Source organism: Myotis davidii, unplaced genomic scaffold (genome assembly GCF_000327345.1).
Source record: "Myotis davidii unplaced genomic scaffold, ASM32734v1 scaffold962, whole genome shotgun sequence".
NCBI classification, from domain to species: domain Eukaryota; kingdom Metazoa; phylum Chordata; class Mammalia; order Chiroptera; family Vespertilionidae; genus Myotis; species Myotis davidii.
Window position 1 is genome coordinate 3,620,367 of NW_006295559.1, and position 22,676 is coordinate 3,643,042.

General features: G+C 40.2%; 1 protein-coding gene across 3 annotated transcripts in view; it reads right to left on the minus strand.

Moving 5' to 3' along the window:
* Positions 1-22,670, minus strand: part of PLCL2 (phospholipase C like 2) — a 163,274-nt gene extending 140,604 nt beyond the window's left edge. For 2 of the 3 annotated variants that reach the window (XM_015568096.1, XM_015568097.1), the window contains exon 1: positions 22,554-22,603. The gene's annotated coding sequence lies outside the window, so the exon portion shown is untranslated. Of the gene's footprint in view, positions 1-22,553 lie in introns of all 3 variants that reach the window. The other variant, XM_006770170.1, reaches the window with a different exon arrangement.
* Between the last annotated feature and the right edge of the window lie 6 nt (positions 22,671-22,676).

Genomic DNA, 22,676 nt, shown 5'->3' on the forward strand with positions numbered 1-22,676 from the left:
ACCCCATTCCTCTATCTAAAAAGGAAAAATTAACAGAAATAGAAACATATCCTTAGGGGAGGATTTTTTAAAAAAAGAAAAAGATTGACCATGAGCTGAGCTGTTAACTGTTGAAGGTGGACAATGGGTACATATGGGTTCACTATATCATTCTCTGTAACAGAGAGAACCCACAAAAGGGAGAGAGGAAATTAAAATATACAACAGGAATCACAACCTGATAGTGCCAAATCAGCCCACAAAATTAAGTGTTCACTTATATCTGCTTAAACATTATTTGGAATAAAAACCAGAATAGACATGGTTAAAATAAAAAAATGTAGTGATAACCCATTAAATGTGTTTGAAATAAATGGAATTGAAATAGATTAAGTGAATTGTTACTCGTTTCTTTCAGGCAGTCATTATGAAAATAGGTAAAGAAATTGAAGGGCTTGGCACCGCAAATGTTAAGTTCGGACTCCTGCCGTTCTGTGCCAGTACAAAAGCAGTCACTAACACTTATTGACAGTCGTGCTTTATATGTACGACCTCACAGAAACCCAATGAAGTCGGGTTATTATTATACCTATTTTAGAGAGGAGGAAACTAAGGCTAATAGATGACCCAGACTGGACTCTCACCCAAGCCCGCTCACTCCAAAGCCTAAGCAATAAGCAACTCCTTCCAAAGCAGGGCTGTGGAACTGGCGCCATCAATGACCTAATGCGACAGCATTTGGGCTAAAGGTTCCAAATGTGGTACATGCTTCAAGCATCAGACTGGAACCACTGGGCGCCTGTCTGGTAGTCAGAGAAGTCATAGTGCTCCATTAAGCTGTCCATGCTCTTAAAAAACAAACTGTGCACTTCTCCAGGATGCTCGTGATCCATGACACCAATGACAGGCTTCTCTAGTTAATATTCAGTCTTACGAAGGTAAGCCTTTCCTAGGTGAAAAGCCTATGCAAGAACTAAATTCATAATCTAGGCCTTTTTAACCAAGTAAGTAGCCATCTTTTCAGACTATTATGAAACACACACACACACAAACACAAATATCAACAACAGGAAAACTTAAAATTATAAACTGATAAATTTTGAAAGTATAATCATTAGTAAAACCAAAATTTCAAAATTTCTTTTCATGGCATAGAGCTTGGATAAAATATATAAATAGAAAGGAGAATGAACCAGACACTAAACTAATTGGTCAAACTCATTTTCAGATAACAGCATGTGCAAATAATTCATCTGAGTTGCCAAAGAAAGGAAGCAGGACTCAGAAGTTAAAAGGATGATCTCTTCCTTCAACTCGGCAACAGGGGGCTATGCAAGAACTAAATTCATAATCTAGGCCTTTTTAACCAAGTAAGTAGCCATCTTTTCAGACTATTATGAAACACACACACACACAAACACAAATATCAACAACAGGAAAACTTAAAATTATAAACTGATAAATTTTGAAAGTATAATCATTAGTAAAACCAAAATTTCAAAATTTCTTTTCATGGCATAGAGCTTGGATAAAATATATAAATAGAAAGGAGAATGAACCAGACACTAAACTAATTGGTCAAACTCATTTTCAGATAACAGCATGTGCAAATAATTCATCTGAGTTGCCAAAGAAAGGAAGCAGGACTCAGAAGTTAAAAGGATGATCTCTTCCTTCAACTCGGCAACAGGGGGGAAAAACACCCTCCAAGTCACCATCAGCTTTCCCCTGGCCTGCAACCACAGGGCTGTGCTTTAGACTGGGAGGAGCAGAGTAAATAAACACAGTTTCTATTTTTAACATGCTTTTCCTGGCCACTCTGAAATTTCCAAGTCACAAAATTATTGCCTGTTATCTTTTAAAGTAGATTTTTATTCAAAGAATGTAGAGAAAACTAAGATTCAGGAGAAAACATAGAAGTTCCTATCTGAAACTAATTTAGTTTAGAAAACAAATTATATAGAAAGTATTGTATATTCACAAAATAAGCTAGAAAGAATGCTTAAAAATATTCCCCATTTGCATATACTCAAAATAGTAAATCCTCTCAAACTCTGTAGAATATGAATTACTGATGTTAACATAGTAAAATTTTAATTTTAAAAACTCAAACTTTATTAAAATTTTGAAAATGAATTTCTTGGCAAAAATTAACAATACAATAAATATAAACTGAAGGTACAAGTTACATATTAACTGATGAAAAATTCTCTCCAAAATTTAAATTCACAGTATGCTCAATGACTTCTCTCAACTTTACTAAGAATAATAAATTGGAAGTAAAAATAACGTATTAATTTGTATATTCCACTTCTTACTCATACATTTAAGAAAGAAAATCAGGGATAGTCTGCATACGTCAAGGCCAACTTATTATCCATTGGACACTAGGCACACAATGCTAGGCCCACAATATTTTTAGGGGCCCACAAAATTTCTTTTCAAATCAGAAGGAAAAAAGGAACCTTTAGGTTGAATAAAATGTTTTAATCTGTAATATTAGATTTGTCCTTACACTAATACTGTTGTAAAATTTAATGTTTTATTTAAATAGAGGAAGAAAGCCGCAAGGAGAAAAGGACCATAAAAGTCAAAATGCAGGTCTGCGACATATAAGTCCTGCCTGTCCCGGAAGCCTCTGTAGGTGGATCTGGATTGTGTTCCTCAAAGCAGATGATGGTTAGTGGTGCCCTGGCGGGACGTGGAGAGTGACAGGCACCTGTCAGCAACTACTCCTCCATTTGCAAGGTTCCCTCCCCTCTCAGCTTCCTCCCTCCAGTCTCCCCCAGAGATGGGGGCACAGCACTAGTAAGATCGATGTATGTTGTCCACATTCTGAGGAGGCTTAAACAATAAGCTAGAGCTACTGCCACAGCACAGTCTTGCTCTGAATAAATGATTGGTTGTTTTTTCAATTTCTGATGTCATTGGAAATCTGAAGGAAACTTCTCAGAAGCATATGCACATACCCACAAAATTGAGCACACAATTAATGCCATCACTGGAAATTCACTTCCTTCACATAGATTTTTAAATTTTGTAAATGATACTTGCCAAATTCATTTCAAACGTAAAAATTAACTGGCTGCTTCCGAAAAAAAATTGAAATAAATCTAAACAGTGCAGGTAAAACAGAAGGATACCATATACTAAAAGAAGTTTTCAATTAGAAGGCAGTTACTTTACTTTGATACAGAAGTTAAAATTGGGTCCTGGTGTATGACAATCGATCAACTTCGACTTCCAGTTTTTGTTTTGATAAAAGGCGAGTGGTGCCGAGTAGAATCACAGCCCTCTTTGCCAGCGGCTAGGACAAGCTGTGTGAAGAAGTGTAGCAGTGCCCTAAACCTCTTCCAGTCCCATTCACTGTCCGTCACTCCCTGTGCCCCACCACCCCGCCCCCAGGGCCTTCTGTAGCAAGGATAGCACCACTAGTGCTGTGTGTGTCACGGAGAGGATTCAGTCTGCATTCAATGTAGAGCTGTCAGGATGAAGATAACCTTCAGTAGTTTTTCCTGGAGTCTACAGGCTTCTGCCTGCAAAGAGGCTGCCACGGCTGTTGTCACTGCCTCTGCCCAGAAGATGTACTTGGTTATCTGCTTCCAGGCAGTACTTCCAGGGGGGCATCTGGGCAAAAGCACTCCTGGTTTTTCAGCAGCATCCATCAGGGTGATGGCGAAGCCTTGAACTGTAAGATGGACCTCACTCAAAGGGCCAGATCATCACCAAATAAGCCATCCCATCAGGAAACTCCTCTTGGTTCAAACGGGATTTTCCCTTTCTTAAAACACTCCAACACTTCTCACACACACTCTTCTCACATCTGTCCTCAATGTTAACCATATGAAATCCATAGTCTGCCCTTTTTCCTTTTTTTTGGCAAATCTCTTTCAATGGTTAAGGAGTGAAAGTCATGGCCATGGTTCTTACCAAATCGTCCAATGTCTTTGAGGATTACTGGCTGGCAGCCTTGACAAAACTGAACAGGGACACAGAAAAGGAGACGTTCTCAGGACACATGGGACTTCTAGCACCTCAGCAGTGAAGCCAGATTAGCTGCCCCCATCCAGAAGAAGGGATCAGGGTTTTCTTCCCCTCACAGTTCTGTGTTTCAAAGAGAGCAGTGGCCACTCCACTTTGCAAGAAGAGATCACAAAGATGAAGTCTCTGAAAATGCACACACAACAGATGAAAACCATTGGGTGGTTGTGATGAATTTCAACAGCTCACCCAGGTGCAGGCTAAAAGGACCTATCCTGCCAAAACGTGCTTTAAAATATTAGAAGAAATGTCAGCAAGCTTGAGTGCACAGTGCCATGTTAAATAAACGCCTTCAACTCTTTCCTTCTACACTCAGCCACAGAACCAACCTGACCACGTGCCAGAAATAAAGCGTCCCCGGGTCTCTGGCATCTCCCACCTGGACGTATGATACACAGCCTGACACGTCACAGCTCTGGCCTTGCACGCAGCTTGGGAACTCACTGCTGGGCAGACCAGAATGCTACTCAGTCTACACTTTCCTTGGCAAGGACCTTGCTGCACAAGCACATAGGGGTTTTGTGTCTCACCACATTCAGTGACAAAAGTAAAATGAAAGGGCTGGAGCTCCAATGTACTTTGCTGCCTTTAGCATTTTCCAATATAGAAGAGCTGGCTGTCCGTGACCATGGGACACAACAGGCCTGCTTTAGCGCCTGTCAAAGGGGAACTAAATTAATTCCGTAACATGAAGGTCGCTCCAAAAGTGACTTCCATACCCTGCATGCTATCACTCCATCGCACCTGATATTCACCTTTAGCAAGACGGCTAAGGAATATCCTTGGCATAAAAAATAATTTTTTTTCACAGAAATATTCCAAAATAACAGGAAAGAAATCAATGAGGAAAATATTATAAACCACAGATCCCAGAGTAAGAACTACTGTCCTAGTCTAAAAGCTGATTAGACTTCAAACTGAAAGTTTAGAAGAAAACAAATTCTTCATGTAAATATTACCCTTTTTCAAAATGTTTAAAAATTATCCCTCTCTGGCTCACAAATGTGGCTTTCCCTAACATTTTCCCTATAAGAAGCAAATGTTTTTCTGCCAGATACCAATTAAATTTTGCTTTGCAATTTTAAGTGAACCAATGCATGGCAAATAATAAGAGACTCTGAAACATTAGTGGAGGTTGAGGAGAGCGGCATATGAATACCTACTTACTTGTGCGATTCCCTCTAAACCACTTTAGACTGAAAATTACAGAGAAAGTTATACTTAAAGAGTTAAATCATTTCAATTCAAGTCAGCCCATGTTCTTCCTATAGCTAATTCTAATAGCAACGTATATCAGAACTGACCTCTTAAAAAAAAATAAGTGCAAACATTTTTCTAATGAAAGAAGAGCTTGCAATAATTTCCTAAGCTTCCCAACTCCTTTAAAAGAAATACTCCCTCTTTCAGTCCAACTGATTCTTTGACCGGAAAGAAAGCAGAATGGATGGTGCCATGTGCCAAGCTAAATAGCTCCAGAAAAGGGCCAGATGGAGGGTGGGAGCCGGATAAGAAGGGGAAGGTTGGATTTGAACACACTGCAGTGGAATGTGCAGTGACATGCTAGAGGAATGCTGAGTAGACAGCTGTCTCTGGGACTCAGAGGGCAAATCTGAGCTGGAGACATCCAGTTAAGACTCATCAGTGAATGCCTAGTTAACTGCAGCTATGGCTCTGGAAAAGCTGCCCAAGATCAGGCATGGAATAAGGGAAGGAGGCTTACTAACTCTCAGGCACGGTGAGCTCTGATGACCTTCGTGGTGGGAGAAGGTGAAGGAGAAAATATAAGGAAAGGAAATGGAGCAGATCACGGCCGCTCTCAAGATACAGCTGCAGAGAGAGCTGAAGAGGAAGGGCGAAAGGTTACTGCTATCTTTCTTGTTTTTTAAGAACCTGAGCATGCTTATATGATGATGGGAGAGACATAGGCACAGAAGTAGCAGTTAAAGATACAGGAGGGCGAGGATGGGATCTGAAGCACAGGGCCAGTGGACTGGTTGACATATCTCAAGGCAAAGGCTGAGGTTTCTCTAAGAAGCAAGCGATAGCCCAGCCAGCATGCTCAGTGGTTAAGCACCTACCTATGAACCAGGAGGTCTAGGTTCCATTCCTGGTCAGGGCACATACCCAGGTTGTGGGCTTAATCCCCAGTGTGGGGCATGCAGGAGGCAGCCAATCAATGATTCTCTCTCATCATTGATGTGTCTATCTTTCTCTCCCTCTCCCTTCCTCTCTGAAATCAATAAGAATATATTAAAAAAAAAAAAGAAGCAAGAGATAAAACTGTATGCTAAGAATGGTGAGAGGAAGTGACAGGATGCACGTCCACAGATTTCCAGAGTCAGAGATGCAGACTTGGACCAGAGAGTGGAGTCTCTCTCTCTGCAAAGCTCCCTGGCTCAGAGGAGGAGTCTGTGACCCTGTCCTCAGCAGCCCCAGCTTCACCCTGAGCCACACGGCCATGGTGAAAGGACTGCCCCGGCACAGCTGGCTCGACACAGCCCCCACATTCTAAAGGGTCCTTAGCAATACTGTTGCTTTCTTGGAATGACAAATATGTCTGACTTGCTAAATAAATTTAGTGCAAAAATACAATTTTTTTAAACTTCAAGGACATGCAGATGGTCTGCCTTATCAGCGTAAGCAGCAAAGCAGTTAATTTTCCTAAGTAATAGTAGGCCAGAGGCGAATGTTCAAGGCATTAAACATCAGCTCCTTTCACAGCAGAAAAATAACTCTTGGGTTTTTCAGCTAGCTAAACACTTCACCACCTCAAACGAGTACTGCCCTAACATTACCCTTTGATGATGCTGGGTTTCTATTTTTGTGTCTTGTTAATTAAGTGGGTGAAGAATGAAGTGCCACCATCCCAATTTACACGTATAAAATGTGTGAAGATACCTGAGGAGCAGGGAGAGTGACAGGAGGCCTGGGCCCAGAGCTCCACCTTGCTAATGTTTTGTGTGACCAGGTGTAATTTTATACATGTGGCCCTGAACCTTTTCACCTATAAAATGGGGCCACCGATGTTGTCTACAGCACAAAATAGCTGTGAGAGTAAACTGAGTTGTTTAAAGTCCCTGGTAGAGATTAAAGAACTATGCAAATATGATGCATGATTAGCATAAAAAGAAATTTTTTTTGGTTATGAGTATTGTTACCACCATCTTATGTTTTCATAACACCTTGGTTTAGGAGTTTTAAACTGCTTTCGAAACATTAGGATCATTATCCTAATAAAATGAGTAGATCCATATATAGCTTTATTTCAATTGACAGAGAATACAGTAAGCTATAGAGTTTAATCAACATTCTTACAAGTCAAAATACAAGATAGATATAAAGTTCAGATCTGTCTTCCACTGAATATCCTATGGGAAAAAAAAAAGTGATTTCATTAAATGTTACCTTTTTCAAGTCACTGAAAAAATATTAAGACTGCACAAATAATGATATGTAAATTATTATTTCCTTAAGAGACTTCCTGAATTCTTCTCTGAATTTTTACCTTGGTCCAGGAGAAAATGAAGGTTATCTACTTTAATACCACAGTCCACCTAACAGAACCTTCCAAGGTTCTGAAAGTAAGACCTCGGTGGCTCTATCCTAGCGGTAACTAAAACAATCACGCCAACCGACCAGCTTACAATGCTGAGAAAAAATAAAAACTGTGGGCTGTGGGAGAATGTGCAGGGCCCGGGTTCAGCATTTCAATTAGAAATGGTAAGCATATCAAAGCCGGAGGGTACCGAATAAAAATAGGAAACCAAAGCATGATATTCAAATAAGGTGGAGCAGGGAGTACTGAAAACAACATTTTCAATTATGAATGCTAAAAGAAGGGGAAAGTATTAAATGTGACCTTTAAAATAAGACCGTTTTTTGTTATGGTTCTTTGGAGAAGACAGGGAGTAATTTAACAGATTTATGAGCAACCTTGCAGGAACAGCACAGATCTTTCTCATGTAAAGAATCAAATCAACAGTAAAATAGCAGAAACTGAATCATTTAGACAAACAGATCAGCCCAAGATCTATGTAAGCTTCACTTACCATATCGGTTATGCAAAAAGTACTCACCCACATGCCCAAGAGATATAAGAAATATGGCAGACAAGCATTCATGTACTTCTTACATCAAAAAGAGGAGAAAGCAGTGACCTCTCAAAATTTAACATTTCCATCAAGCAGAGGCACAAACCCTAAATCAGAACCCAAAACTCTTGACTTGCAGCTTCCGGTCTCCACAGGCCAGCCCCCTGACTACTGGAACTGGAGTCCACATCTCGGGTTTGGACCACTGCAGAGAAACTCCAGGAAGTCGGCCTCCCTGCCTACTCGGGACTTTTTTGTTATTGGTTTTAAACATGGCCCCACTAGTCTGCTCTGTTCAGATACAGCAGAAAAGCCTAAGGCTAGATTAACAGTCCTCTTTACATAGGAAATCGGCCCTCCATGAATGTAGTGCTCGACTGTACCCCTCACTCATGAGATGTTCCATTCTGTTCGGTTCTCACATCCATAGGCCAGGCTGACTTTTGTGTGCTATTGTTTGCACAGTGGCAACAGCTCCATGGCATGTCTTGGGGCCAAGCTCCATCCACCACTGAAGTGAATTTGCCACTGGAATTGTGTTATGGAAGGCATCACCTCAACAGCAAGAGATGGAGAGTACTCCAAAGCAACTGTACCTTTCCTTACACCTCTGCTCTCCTCTCCACCACCTTTAAAGCACAGCCTCCTAATCAGTGTGCCCCAGTGGATTACAAACTGGCCAGGATACTGATCCCCGCAACCTCACACCTTCCATCCCTGCCCTCGCCATAGTAGGTGAGGACTCTAGGCACAAGCAGTCTCTTCCATGTCAGCTGTATTATGTCATTTTCTACCTGCAGCTTGATGTGGGAAATGTTTAAAGAGCTCTTTTGCGGCATAATTTATGGATCAAATGGCCCCTGTTGTTCCTAGGAATGGCAGGCCTGAGAGTTGCCAAATTCTATCTGGGAACAGGTGCTTTTTTATGCCCTGTTACTTTGGTGACATCTCCTAAGCCACCTTCCTCCTTGTTTCACCTTGCAACCAGTAAAGAGGAGACTAGCAGTATAAATGCGCTGAGACCAGGACACTGCCACAGAGAGGACACTGCCCATCTACTTCTAAGCAAGGTGCCCATGGAACACTATGTGTCCTATTTCTACCACTTTAAGTTTCTTGCTGCTAGACCCCTCAGAGGAGCATTCATCAGTGGCAGCTATTCTTTAGGGCAAAGGGCTATTTACCTATTTAAAAATACTTTCTTCCCTAACAAAGATGGGTAAGAAGATCTGGCTAATTATGCCATGGAAAAGGAAACCTCTCTGATTCTTTGCTTGGTCCATCTCACTGAGTACTAAATTTTCACAAAATGATGCAGAATTTCTCCCCTAAAGAATATTAAAATTCATTTCCACCATGCCTCATAATGATAAATCAATTAATTAAACTACCTATTAAGATTATGTATTAACATATGGGTCCCAATAAGATTAAGAACACTTTCTGCTGATAAAATGTGGGTACTCCTTCAGTACTGCCCAACAGACCATGTCCCTTCCTTGACACCGACCTAGAATAAATGGACAAGCTTCTCTGCTGGAAGAACCGCGCCCCCCCCCGCCCCCCCGTGTTAATTTGGAAGAGGAAAAAAAAATTGACCTGAAAGAATAAATGTGAACATTGATGATCTGGTAACAGAGCAACCAAGTTGAGGAGAAAAGAGTACACATCAAGTATCTAAGACTAGAAATAAGCAACACTGATATTTTCATGGCATTGCTTTGCAGCCAATAAAATATCTTTATAGATGCTTTGGGAATTCAGTGGTCATTCCTCCTGACCGCAAAGGTCTGTGTGGCAAGAGGAAAATGCTGTACAGCATTCAGAAAGTAGGCATTCACTCACCCAAAGGTCATGGCATACCAACCCAGACTGTCAGCCCACCAAAGAGTAGTGCACTGATACATCATGCGTTGGTCCTCTTCCTCCCAGCATAAATTACTTGTACAAATAGATGTGTGTCTGGAAAGTGTCGATTTATAATCTTCTATGAGTAAATAGCATTTCTGCTACATGCTGCCACCTGAGCACAGATGAGGTGGTTAAAAGAAATGTGGGGACTCGATTCAGCCAAGTTTGAAATGTACAATCACCTCTTTCTAGAAAGTGTGCTCATGCCTCAGTAAAATTAGTTCTTTCTATAATATACTCCTCCTGGGAAAGTTCTCCCTCCAGGAGGTATAATGTGAGGGACAGACAGATGTCTTTTCTCTATCAGGGATGGCAAAGAGCCTAGAGATGGACCAGGAGATAGTGACTGCACAGTGATAATTAATCTAGGTAGATTAAGGCTCAGGATTACCAACCCAGGGCCTTTTCGATAACTGGCATGACATATTCCTTTACCTGGATCAAAAATACATTCTTATGATACAATGATTAATACACAGGGCAGACCATCATTTTAACATATAAAATCTGTTTCTCCAAATTTGACTGTGACATTTTCCCTCTCCATCAGTATTTTCTGTCCCCTTAGAAAAAGGTAACTCAGCTACACCTTGAAGGAAAGTTCCACTGAGGCACCTAAAGGTTTAAACCCAACCCCCTGCACTACCCCATCAGCCACAGGATCACCAACTGTCACGTGCAGGATTCTGAAAGTGCTTGTTCCATGTTATTTAACAGAGGTGAAGGGGCAGTCAAAGTTCCACCATGTGAGAAAGGCTTCATCGCTGTTATTGATCCTGGCAACACTTTAAACTCTGAGGGTTAAGAAACCCTAGGGAATTCTGATTTAATTAGCTGGAGTGGATCTACACATTAGTAAATTTTTCGAATCCAGGCAATTCCAGTGTATCCTGAATGCCCCATTTGAAGACTTGCGGTTTTCCCCACAAGGTGAGTGCTGAGTAGGGCTAAAAACGCTATACTGACCCCCTGGGATCTGAGGTAGACTGCTAGTCAGCAGTAATCAAATAACTCTTGCTTTTGTCTACAGACCTGGATAACTGCTTTCTGTTTTTAACTGCTTTTGAGACCAAAAAGCACTATCTAGGAAGCTGTCATGCAGAGAACAGGTGCTCCACAAATGAGTGTTCTCAAAGTTTTGTTTGAGCAGCACACTTTTTAATATTAAACCCTTTGAGAGCACCTGCAAGGATTAAATCTCTCAAAAATTACACCAAAACAAATCATAAAAACTCCCAGCAGAATCACAACAGTGTAAGATGACTTCAATGACCAAGACATCCTTCATTACTGTGTCCACTTCCCACCTAGGTCTAGCTCCTATGTGTTTTCAGTATAGTCCAGGAAAAACACTGTCCATGCTACTCCAGCCAGCAGCGCTTTCTCTCTACCCACTCCATCATTCGGCTCAGGACTCAGTCAGTTCTCACCACGGCACAGGTGCTCCAATGCAGCAAAAAGGTGTTTCACGTGTTTGTGAAAGTTTCGTTAGTTGTAAATCATACAATATGAGAGACCATAAAAGAATTGTTGATAATTAGATTTCACTAAAATTAAGAATTTTTGGTCATTAAAAGATGTCATTTAACATACCAGAAAATGTAAATAAGTTTTACAAATCAATTTAAAACAAATAAAAACCCAACTATTTAAAATGGGCAAAAGAGCCCGGCCAGTTTGGCTCAGTGGTTGAGCATCGACCTGGTCAGGGCACATGCCTGGGTTGCCGGATTGATCTGTAGCGGGGGCCATGCAAGAGGTGGCCAATCAATGATTCTCTCTTATCATTGATGTTTCTAGCTCTCTCTCTCCCTTTCCCTTCCTCTCTGAAATCAATAAAAATATATATTTTTTAATAATGTGCAAAAGACTTGAACAGGCATTTTACAAAGAATATCCAAGTGACCAAGAAAACATATGAAAAGTGCTCAATATCATTAATCTTCAGAGCAATGCAACCTAAAAGCCACAGTAAGGTACCAGTACATAACCATCACAAATGGTTATAATTAAAAACCACACGAAGTATTAGTAAGCATTAGAGCAACTAGAACTCATATAACCAGGTGGCTGTGTAAACTGTTTTAACAGTTAGAAAAATCACATGATAATACTTACTAAAGCTCAATATACACAAATCCTATGACAGAGCAATTCTAATATTATTTTTAACATATAGAAAAACATCTCTGGGAATATACATAAACCAGAGATAGCTTTGTAGTAGCATACAGATCTCTTTCAACAAATCATCAAAAGTTCCAAAAAAAAAAAAAAAACACATCCTTAAAACTGGTATTAGATCAGGAATTCTATTAATTCTAATATGAAAACACCTGAAAAATTCTACTAGTCTCTAATATTATCTATTAGCAAGGATTAATAGAAAGAAACCCAAGCTATTCGCTGTATTTCCTTCAAGAATAAACATTAAGCCATATTAACTATCTGAAAAATTGCATCTACTATGTCCACAGGACATCAGAGCTTAGAAGGAAGATGGAAAATAAAAGGTATCAGGAAACCATATGGAGAGAATCATACAGCTGTGATTCTAATGGTAGCTGCAAACGAGGTCACTTATCCCTCTGTGGCCACACTAATTGGTTGAGAGCAACAGAGGCTTCATCAGCAATGCTCATAAAAAGCAGCCTAGCCCTTCCTGGGCATTTTCAATTTAGAGAGGAGACACCTGCTACCCATCAGTCTTACGAGACAGGACCCGTGTCAACCTTCCACTACATTATTTGATTTGGTTTTAATCTTTACTATTTATAAACAGAGTCTTCAGAGTATATGAATGCACAAGTATAGCACATTGTACACATACAGCTATCTATAGCAAAAAACAGGATCTCAAATATAGCTGTTTAGAAGACCACATCTTGTTCTATTAATACTCATATACTGCAGTATTACATAACTATTTTTTTCAATTCTGTTACGCTAATATGCAAATAAATGAACTCAACCATAGCTAGGAGCTAAATGTACTAATCAGTATGGCCTTGTGTATATCTAATTACAAAAGAATTTTACACGATCCCTTTCATTTCTAAAAATTCCAGAATTTACATTATTAACCACTTTTAAATCCAGCTGCTTAGTTTCTGGGGTGTTGTTAATATCTGCTATTTCCAAATCAGTTTCTTACTATAATCAAAGAAGATACTTGAATACTAATTTCATAGTAATCTGTTGTAAGTATTAACATATTTTATAATGTTACTAGAGGCCCGGTGCACGAAATTTGTGCATTCAGGGGGGTCCCTCAGCCCGGCCTGCGCCCGCTCACAGTCTGGGAGTCCTCAGGGGATATCTGACTGACAGCTTAGCACTGCTGTGCAGGCAGGAGAGGCTGCAGAGGCAGGAGAGGCTCCCGCCACCACCACTGTGCTTACCAGCTGTGAGCCTGGCTTCTGGCTGAGCGGTGCTCCCTCTGTGGGAGCACACTGACTACTAAGGGGCAGCTCCTGCATCATAGCGACCGGTCATTCGGCCGTTTGGTCAATTTGCATATTAGCCTTTTATTATATAGGATTATTATATAGGATAATTACTTTATAATTCCAAAACAATAATGATGGATGTTACACATTAAAGCTCACCTAAAAACAAATAGTTACTGTTATCTGTTTTAGCTTCTAGGAACCTAACATGTATATAACTGTAAATCAAGTTTTTGCTAAAAAAAAACAAAAAAAACAGAAAATGACCCCGCCCCTCCTAAAAAGTTTTCAAATCAATCTAATAAGAGTGGAGAGGTAAAGGACAAAACAGATTTTTGTTGATTAGGAACATGTTGGCTTCATCCCAAGATTCAGCTGCAAAAGGCTAACTTTTCCTAATTAAAATTCAGTCATCTATTTTAGGACTGGTAGAAACTGCTAAGATCAAGGAACCAGAATGGCTTGGGCAAGTAGGAGAAAAAGGAAAAAGTCAGAGATACATTTCACAAGATGAAGTAGAAAGAGGTAATGGAGCAGTTCAAAGTATGGGCTTTCAAGTTAAACATGGTCTGAATGCTGGCTCTGCCTCCCACAAGCTCTGTGACCTTGCTTGGAAATACCCAAACCTTGAAGAGTGGGTTTCCTTGTCTGTAAAAAGAGAATGATGATGGCTCCTGCAACACTGTGGTGAGACTCGCATGAGATGACGCAAACAAAGCATTTCTTAGTAACTCTTCCACACCCAATCCTTAAATTGTAATAAGAGGTAGAATTTCTACCATTACATTGCAAAATGTGTTTAGGGATTAAAGATCCTACTTCTGCAACTCTACCTATACTCATTTATTTTCTTTACTATTAACTAGAGGCCCGATGCACAAAAATTCGTGCAAGAGTAGGCCTTTCTTCCCCCAGCTGCCGGCACCGGCTTCCCTCTGGCACCTGGGACCCGGGCTAGCTTCCCTCCAGCCCTGGCTTCATCATGAAGGACGTCAGGAAGGAAGTCCAGAAGGACGTCTGGAAGATGTCTGGTCTAATTAGCATATTACCCTTTTATTATTATAGACAAGATTCTAAAGCACTCCCAATGAATATCTTTTGACAATCCAATATTAATGACAATGAAAGTTTAAGTAATTCAGTTCCTTAAAAAGAAAACAAAACAAGCATAAACTACAATCACTTAAAGAAACCGAATACTAGAAAATAGATTAACCCTTTGCGGTCGTATTAAATTTGGACATGGGTGTTGTACTGGTCGGAATTAATTTCCACTGAAAGAGCAGTGATACATAACATGCAAGATTATGAAGGATAAATAAGATTTATTAATTCTTTTTTGGAACTACGTCACTACTAGTGGAATCACTACAAACGTTATCACTTTCTACGTCACAGTCAGCATTCAAGGTGTCAAAATAAAACTCTTCATCGTTACTTTCAGATTCGCAGTACACTTCTTCGGTAACTTTCTTTTTTCCATTTTGGAGTATTATTTTGAAATATCTTAACAAGCGAGAATGCCTAGTTACAGTTAAACGTAATTTGTAAAGCTTTATTTGAAATTCTGCGAAGTATCTCCGAAGCTTGTCAATTTCTTCACTCTCAAAATTAAATGCTTTAACACATTGTGTACCCCATAGAAATCTCTAAGACATACACCAGGGACCGCACATTTTGGGGCAAATTGCATGTTATTTAAATCATCATAATGCACTTTAGGTGTTGTTTTTCAATAATTATAACATTTTTATTTACAAAAACAATTAAAGTTCCTAGTACTTTTTTAACGTATGGTACTGCGTAAAACATTTTCCTCTATGAAGAGGGACCAAACAAAATTTACATAAGTATCTAGATTCACTCCTTTTTCCATGGGCGTGAAAAACGAGAACACTCGTGAGTGGTCCTTAACAGATGGCACGCAAAACACGAGAAAACTCCTGAGCGGTACGAAATGTGTTAACAAATAGTAAAGGTCTCTTGCCATGCTTTTTAAACTTTGATAGAACATAAACCAAAAGAAATTTTCAAAGGTCTACTCATTTCAGGGGCACCAAAGGGAACAGATCATTTATATTAACATCTTACAAAACAATTCTGGAACCAACCAAATTCCTGGATCCAACTTTAAATGAAGGTATTTCCTTCCCTTTGATTGTTTCCAAAATTATGTGCATGAAATAAATTTCTTCTTTGAAGTTCACAGCTCATTGAGTTTTAAATTCCAATCAAAACCAGGGCGAGTTAAGTCTAAATAACACCATCGAACTCCTAAAATAAATTGTATCGTTCATGCCCTCTTATTCATCCATTGTACATTTATTTAACAAGTACCTACTTACATACATGCTTTCTGCAAGACATTAAACTGGGTGTTTCCATAAACAGAAGGTGAATAAGGATCAGATAAGTTACCTATGTGGCAGAAGGAAATGGGGCTGTACAGAGACACAAGCAGAGTGTGGTGGCTGGAAGGCAGAGAAAGAAACAATTCCTCCTGAGAGGTGGTTAACTGAGGAAGACCTTGAAGGTGACTGAGAGAGGAGGAAAGCATTGGAAGCTGAGAAAAGGAAGAAATAAAGGCTAAGTTTAGGCATAGATAGCAGTCTCCTGGAGTTCCCACACGGGCTGTAACAGAGTTTGTAAAAAGCAGATAAGTAGGGTGGCCATATAATTTATCATCCAAACCAGGATGCCTTTGAGAGTGAAAGAAGGCGCTATTAATAATCTTGTCAGGAGGAAAGGTATAAATCTGGATTGCCTGGGCAAATCAAGACACATGGGCACTTGCTGGGCTTAATGAGACTGACGGTCAACAGCCTTTGACCATTTCGCTGAGGCTATTTAGATATGTGTACGGTTGTTGGAGGCTTCAGATTTAGAAAGACACCGAAACAAATAATTCTTGAAAGCATCTTTAGAATATGTCTGGGAAATTTCTCTGGGTACCTTCTGCATATTTCAAAAGCAAAGCTTCCAAAGCGAGCATGGCAATGTTCATGATCTCCAACTCGAACGGAGCTAAGTGAGTTTGCTCATCTCAGGTAAACTCTCAATAAGAGAAACTGAAGAAAAAATACAAAACGCAATAGGTACTGCTTATTGAGTTTATCATGGGCCACACACTGCTCTGAATATTTCACTCGTATCATCTCATTTCATCCTCACAAAATGCGCTGAGGCAGGATTTTACTCTCTGTTTTAGAGATTGGGCACAGACTTAAATATCTAGCCCAAGGACACGCAGAAAGGAAGAGGGAGCCAGACTCTGATCCAAGCTCCTAACTCCACATCCTCTATTTTTCCCCACCAGTCTTCTGCCTCCTGACTAATGCAGACAGGTAATATGTGGGCTGAGTGTGGCTAAGACCCCAGAGTACAGCCCAGCTGACTTTATTAGTTAGGCTACATTTTGCCTAATTATTCCTGCCCTGTGACCAAGCACTGAGGGCCAGCAGGGCACCTAGCCACCTGCCCTCCTCTGCCACTTGGAATAGGCGGGTGCCAAGTGTCTAGCCTGCGAGCTGGACCATTTGCACAATTGTCACTGGTGTTCAGTTTCATCATTTATACACTTTGCGTACCCTGAAGCTATAGAATTATTCTGACACAAGGAAAACAGGTACTGCTGAGACTTCCCTGGGGGCTCTGACTTGAATTTGAGTCACTACTAATACTCTTATGCCAAGCACAGCCCTCTCAATTCATTACTATCAGTAGGAACACAGTTTCAGATCCTGTGGCCCACGGGTAAAAATAATTGAATATCCCCTGAACTACAGAACCCTAATAATATAAAATAAAAAGGTAGCTAAATTAATCCAGGGGCCTGGTACATGAGTAAGTAATGACAACCAAAACTTAATAAGGAACGGAGTATCTGTTCTTGGACATACATGCATAAAACAAAGTCTGAAGAGAAAATATGAACGTTCACACTTCAGTTACATCTGCATTTAGGTTGTAAATTACATTGCCCTATTGTGTTCAATACTGATGCATCGTTAACTTAAGCATTAAAACAAGAAAGGAAAAGAATAAAAGAACAGTCTAGTTTAGACCCCTTGCAGAGAGCACAGAACTATAAAAGGAACCAAACAGATTCTGGGAGAGAGCATTCTAAGAAAATAGCTGAGTGGCCGAGATCAGCAATAAAAAAAATAATAATTTCCTGTTGGTTGTCTATTTGGATTTGATGAAAAACAACACAAGTCAAATGGAACTGTTTAGAGGAAAGGCTGGGAGACTAGAAAGGGAAAAAGCAAAAGGGAACAAGTATTTTTTCGGGTATGAACATTCATATCCTCCAAGTACTTTTGAAAACTGAACTCTGAATTGTGACCGAAGTTCTCTGTGTGGCTGAGAGATGCAACCAGACCGTGGCCTTTCAACAGTTATGCTGTGTGGCCCCAAGTGCATTCGTACAAAGTGAGGTTGAGAGTTGCTGATTGGTCATTAGAATTTTCTGACCTCAACGATCCAGGCTCCTATCAGTCCAGACAAATTCACTTTGTGGTCCTGTTACTGTTTGTTTAATATTTATGATAGGCCCACAAGTTTTCTGGGCATGCAGTTGTCTTTTCCCAATTATTAAAAAAAAATTTCTGAAGTCAAATGCAGATAGTATATTTGAGATCCAATTAAAAGTATAGTTACTGAGTGCTTGTTATCTGTGCAGAACTGATAAATACAGCCCAGCTTTTGCCTGCAAGGAGTCTAGTTTATTTAAACCATGGGCCAATATAATATCCATATGTGCATTTTTCTTATTTTGTATAAACATGTATAATAAATTCAAAAAGCTCACTTACTGCCCACCTTGGATGCCTCAGCGTCAAGACAGAGGGATATATGTTGGCATAAAGGTAATGAAGGTGTTTCTCCTACATAGCATGATACTATGATAATGACCATAATGATATTAAGAAAGATAAGAGCTGCCACCTTGGGCAAGGTCAAACCACTGGACCCAGTGAATCTGACGAGTCTGGTCAAGCAGCGACAACAGGTGACTAAACAGCTGCCTGGTTATACTATCTGTCAACCTCTTCTGCCAGCAGAAATAGAGAGTCCTTTTCCTCCTCCAATGTCCCCTACACTTAAAGAGGGAAATCAAATCCAGTGTTCCAAACTACCAAGGCTACCTTAATTATATAGAAAATTTAAAACAGCCAGTGTAATTTGGGGGAGCAGCAGAGTACAGCTGTACCCAATTGGGGTATAACAACCAGCTCCAACACCTTGGCCAAGTGGTTAACCTCTCTGACCTCTGTTTTCTTCAGCCTACATGATTGCTATGGGGCCAAGTCAGAAAATTACATTAAGTACTTTTCATGTGTTTTGCATGTAGTAAGTGTGTAATAAGTGGCAGCAGCTGTTATTACTTTTAAATACCAAAATAGTGCAATAGCTATATTTCCTATCAAAAAAATACCTAAGATCAAAGGTTGCCATGGTCAGGGGGTGGTGGAGAAGACTACAAAGGGACTGGGGGAATTTTTTCAGGCGATGGAACTGTTCTATATCTTTATTGTGGTGGCAATTACATGACTGTGTGTTTGTCAAATCTCAAAGAACTGAACACCAACAGAGGTGAATTTTTACTTTATGCAAATCACACCATACTTTAAAAAGTACCAACTAAGATATTCAACTAGTTTTGATTAAAATAAACAATTCAAATATATAGACACTTTAACTTCATTTATTTGGAAAATTAAAAAGAAATCTGAGGCCTAAAATGCTACTTCATATTTCTAGAACAAGCTCCCAACTTAAAGGATTCATCTATTCATAAAAAAAATGGATGTTATCTGAACAATTAACTAAATTAACTGTTTCAAAATAAAGTGTGCATTGTATTGAGTGGTGTGATGAGATGAAATATTGAAAGAGAAAATGAAAGTGATGTTTTCATTCACTAAGATTACTTCAGATGACAAACATAATAATGGTTCCTTCCCTAAAAATCTAGTCATGGGCCTTTGCAAATAATTTAAAAGGTGTAACATATTTTCAATAGGCTAAGGAAAAATAGAAAAGTACAGTGACAAGTTCCATGATTTATTGATCTTCTCACGGTTCTGTAAAAGGTTCTACATGGCTGCTTACTCTGAATTTTCATCAACACTGTTACCAAAAACAAGGAGCTCTTTTTGGATAAGATCTGTGCACCTACTTTGGCAGAAATGTAGTTTGACAACAATTTCTTACTCAACACCACATTCACAAACCAGACGGAGTTCAAAAGAATTGGTTTTAAACAAAGATTACAGTTCTGGTCAGCCCACAGTGTATTTCTGCGTATGTCCTGCACCTCAGCAAAAGACCCCTTGCCCACTGCATATCACATTTAGGCTGAGTTCTCCCTTTGATTTGAGGATCCCCACCTGAGAGGGCTGTCAAGGGTGTAATGAAGATGGACGCTAGGAAACACGCATAGCTCACAAGCTGGACATTTCAGCTAATGCAACCCCGTAAATTCTGGTCTCTGTTCCTTAGCTGGCATTTACTCCTGCCATCTTCTCCTGCCCCCCAATTACCACCTTGCTTACTAATCTACTTCCGCCTCTACTATTCTATCACCTGACTGCATGCATCCCTTATATTCAAAAGCAACATAAGAAAACCCAGGAAGAATGTCACTATTGCCTTTTTACATGGACCTTTGCTAAGATTTTTATTATTTTTTAACAAAAGTGAAATATGTCTGCCATTCATGTGACAAAAATGTGTGTGCATTAGTCATTGCTTTTTATAAAAGTTGATGTTAAAGTAAAAGATCTCTTTATTTCTGTTAGTATGTTGTCTTGATGCTATTATGTTTTTAGAAAATACCACACTAAAAATCTTGATTCTTCAAGATGCCAATTCAAGGGGAAACATACCAACTAGTTACCTACTTAATTACAGCATAATTCTTTCCTAAATCCAGGTTTGATCAACTTCAAACACTACATCCATAGTTGTAAAGGGTGTTTAAGAAAAATGCAAGGTGAAAATAGATGCAAGAAAAAGGAGTCAAGCGAGTCATCTTAGGAGGTGCAAGTCAATGAATATTATATGAGATGAGTAAATCCAAAATAACCCACTTTAGAAATTAAGAGACCTTAACAGAGAAAACTTGTACTTCCTTATCATTCCTCTGTTTACTCAGGAAGCAATCTAGTGAGGCCTTACTATATTCCTGTCAATGTGTATCTAGGAATACAATTGTGAACAAGAAGCCAAACTGCCTTCATTAGCAAGAAGAAAAATGACAAAGAAATCTTTGAAAGTTTAACATTTCAAAACCCAGTGATTTCTGAATAATTAATCATTTTCCCACATTCTTCTAAGACTCTCCAATGAAGAAATGACATCTACTGATGAGTTCTCAATTCCACATATCAGAACTATTTGGCATACCGCCCTTCCCAATCCCCCAAAAATGTAAAATTAAAACACCTACTATTTTAATTAAGTTACACTACTGTAAACACCAATAAAGTTTGAATTTTTTAAAAATATAAAAACATGTCCCTCCAGGAAATTGGGGGTGAGGAGTTAAAATTAACTAGGCTGGTATCTCTCTGGAATTTCCCTCCCCTCAAATTTCATGAACGCCACCGTGCAAAATCACCACGAATCTCTGGTCACCAATAAAAAACAGATCTGACACAGAACTCTGTCAATAGGATTGGTTATCATGCACAGTTGAAAGCAACTTACATGGAAACATAAGGTACAGAGTAAAGGGAAAGATGAGTCACTAAAAGCTAGGTATGCACAAAAATATATTTTACTGTCCTGAGTTAAACTCGAAACGCCTGCTGCAGATAGTGAATACACCCGAGCTTTAAGCCCTTCAGTTGTGCCCTTGCCCAGACATAAACTGTGCAAACAGATGACAAAGCGAAAAGCAGTTTCACAACTGCCTGTTACACAGAGTAGCAAGGCGGTATATTTCACTAGGTTACTGTAGGAGCTGATAACACCATCTTGCATTGTACTTAGAAGATTGCTGTAGGTCCAATTACATTCCAAATACCACCAGTGCCAAGTCTTTCCACTGTGGCCCGTACTGTCCTCCTCCCCACCAGTCATCAGCCATAGGAAGGGTGGGTGCAGCCCTGTCAATGTGCTTTGCGGCTGCTCACTGTCCCGGTAACGCCTTGCTTTTCAGAAAGCAACATTTTCTTATTTACTCCAAACTTGAGCAAAACGAGCTAGTCTTGCCTAAGGCTCTGCTCTTCTTAGCTCATCAATTTTTTTTTTCCACTTCATGTCACGAGAAATATTTTTACACTGCAGACCAAAATGTAATACAAGAATGAAGCCACCACAAACTCAGGAGTTCCTAATATTACGTCTGGAGCTTAAAATACACAAGACCACCGCTGACTTTTTCTGCTAAATACCACAATGCAAAAGATATCAAAACCAAGCAAACTGCCTAAAAGAACTTGCAGAGAACTGAAGGCCAGCCTACTGCAGCAAGAAAAAGACTAAATTGTGCAGAACTATAATCTCTGAGCTTCTGGGCCCGAGAAAGCGGAAATCTGCATAGATGTTCAGAACCAATGTCTCCGTGTGACTGAGTGATCAGAGACTTTGCAGCCTCCAACTACAACCGTTTGCAAAAGGCCACTATGCAGAGGTCAGAAGAAACCTATTAAATAATCTGTTCAACCGCCTAGGATTTTTTAAGAAAATGTCTTCACATCATCACTGTCTTGAACATCAATAGAAACCATACAGGGATGTCTGTTACCAACCAAGGCTATCCCCAGAGGAACATGACCTGCCCTGCCAGGTACAGGCCATAATCCCAGGCCAACCCTGGGAGAGGTGACAGTCCCAAGTTCAACCGGGAATGTCTGAACACAGCTCCCCCTGCACATTAAGGAACACCTCGCCAGTTTTCCCAAATGCATTTGCATCCAATCTCTGCTCCACCATCCCAAGCACCCGTGCACCAGCGGCTCCCGTTAGCCACGGGCTCCTCCAACAACCCCCTCCTCCCGGCACCACTTCCCTCTTGGAGAAACGGACCCCAAGGACGGCTGCGGTGGGCGCTGAGCGCCCTTCTCCCACCTACCTTGATGATGCTGCTCCGGCGGGGCAGGCCGCCCGGTTTGTTTTCCCGGGGAAGGGGGCAGGCGGCGGGGGTCGGGGCGAGCGCCCCGCCGTGCGGTCCCCTGGCGGGGCTGGCCCGAGCCTC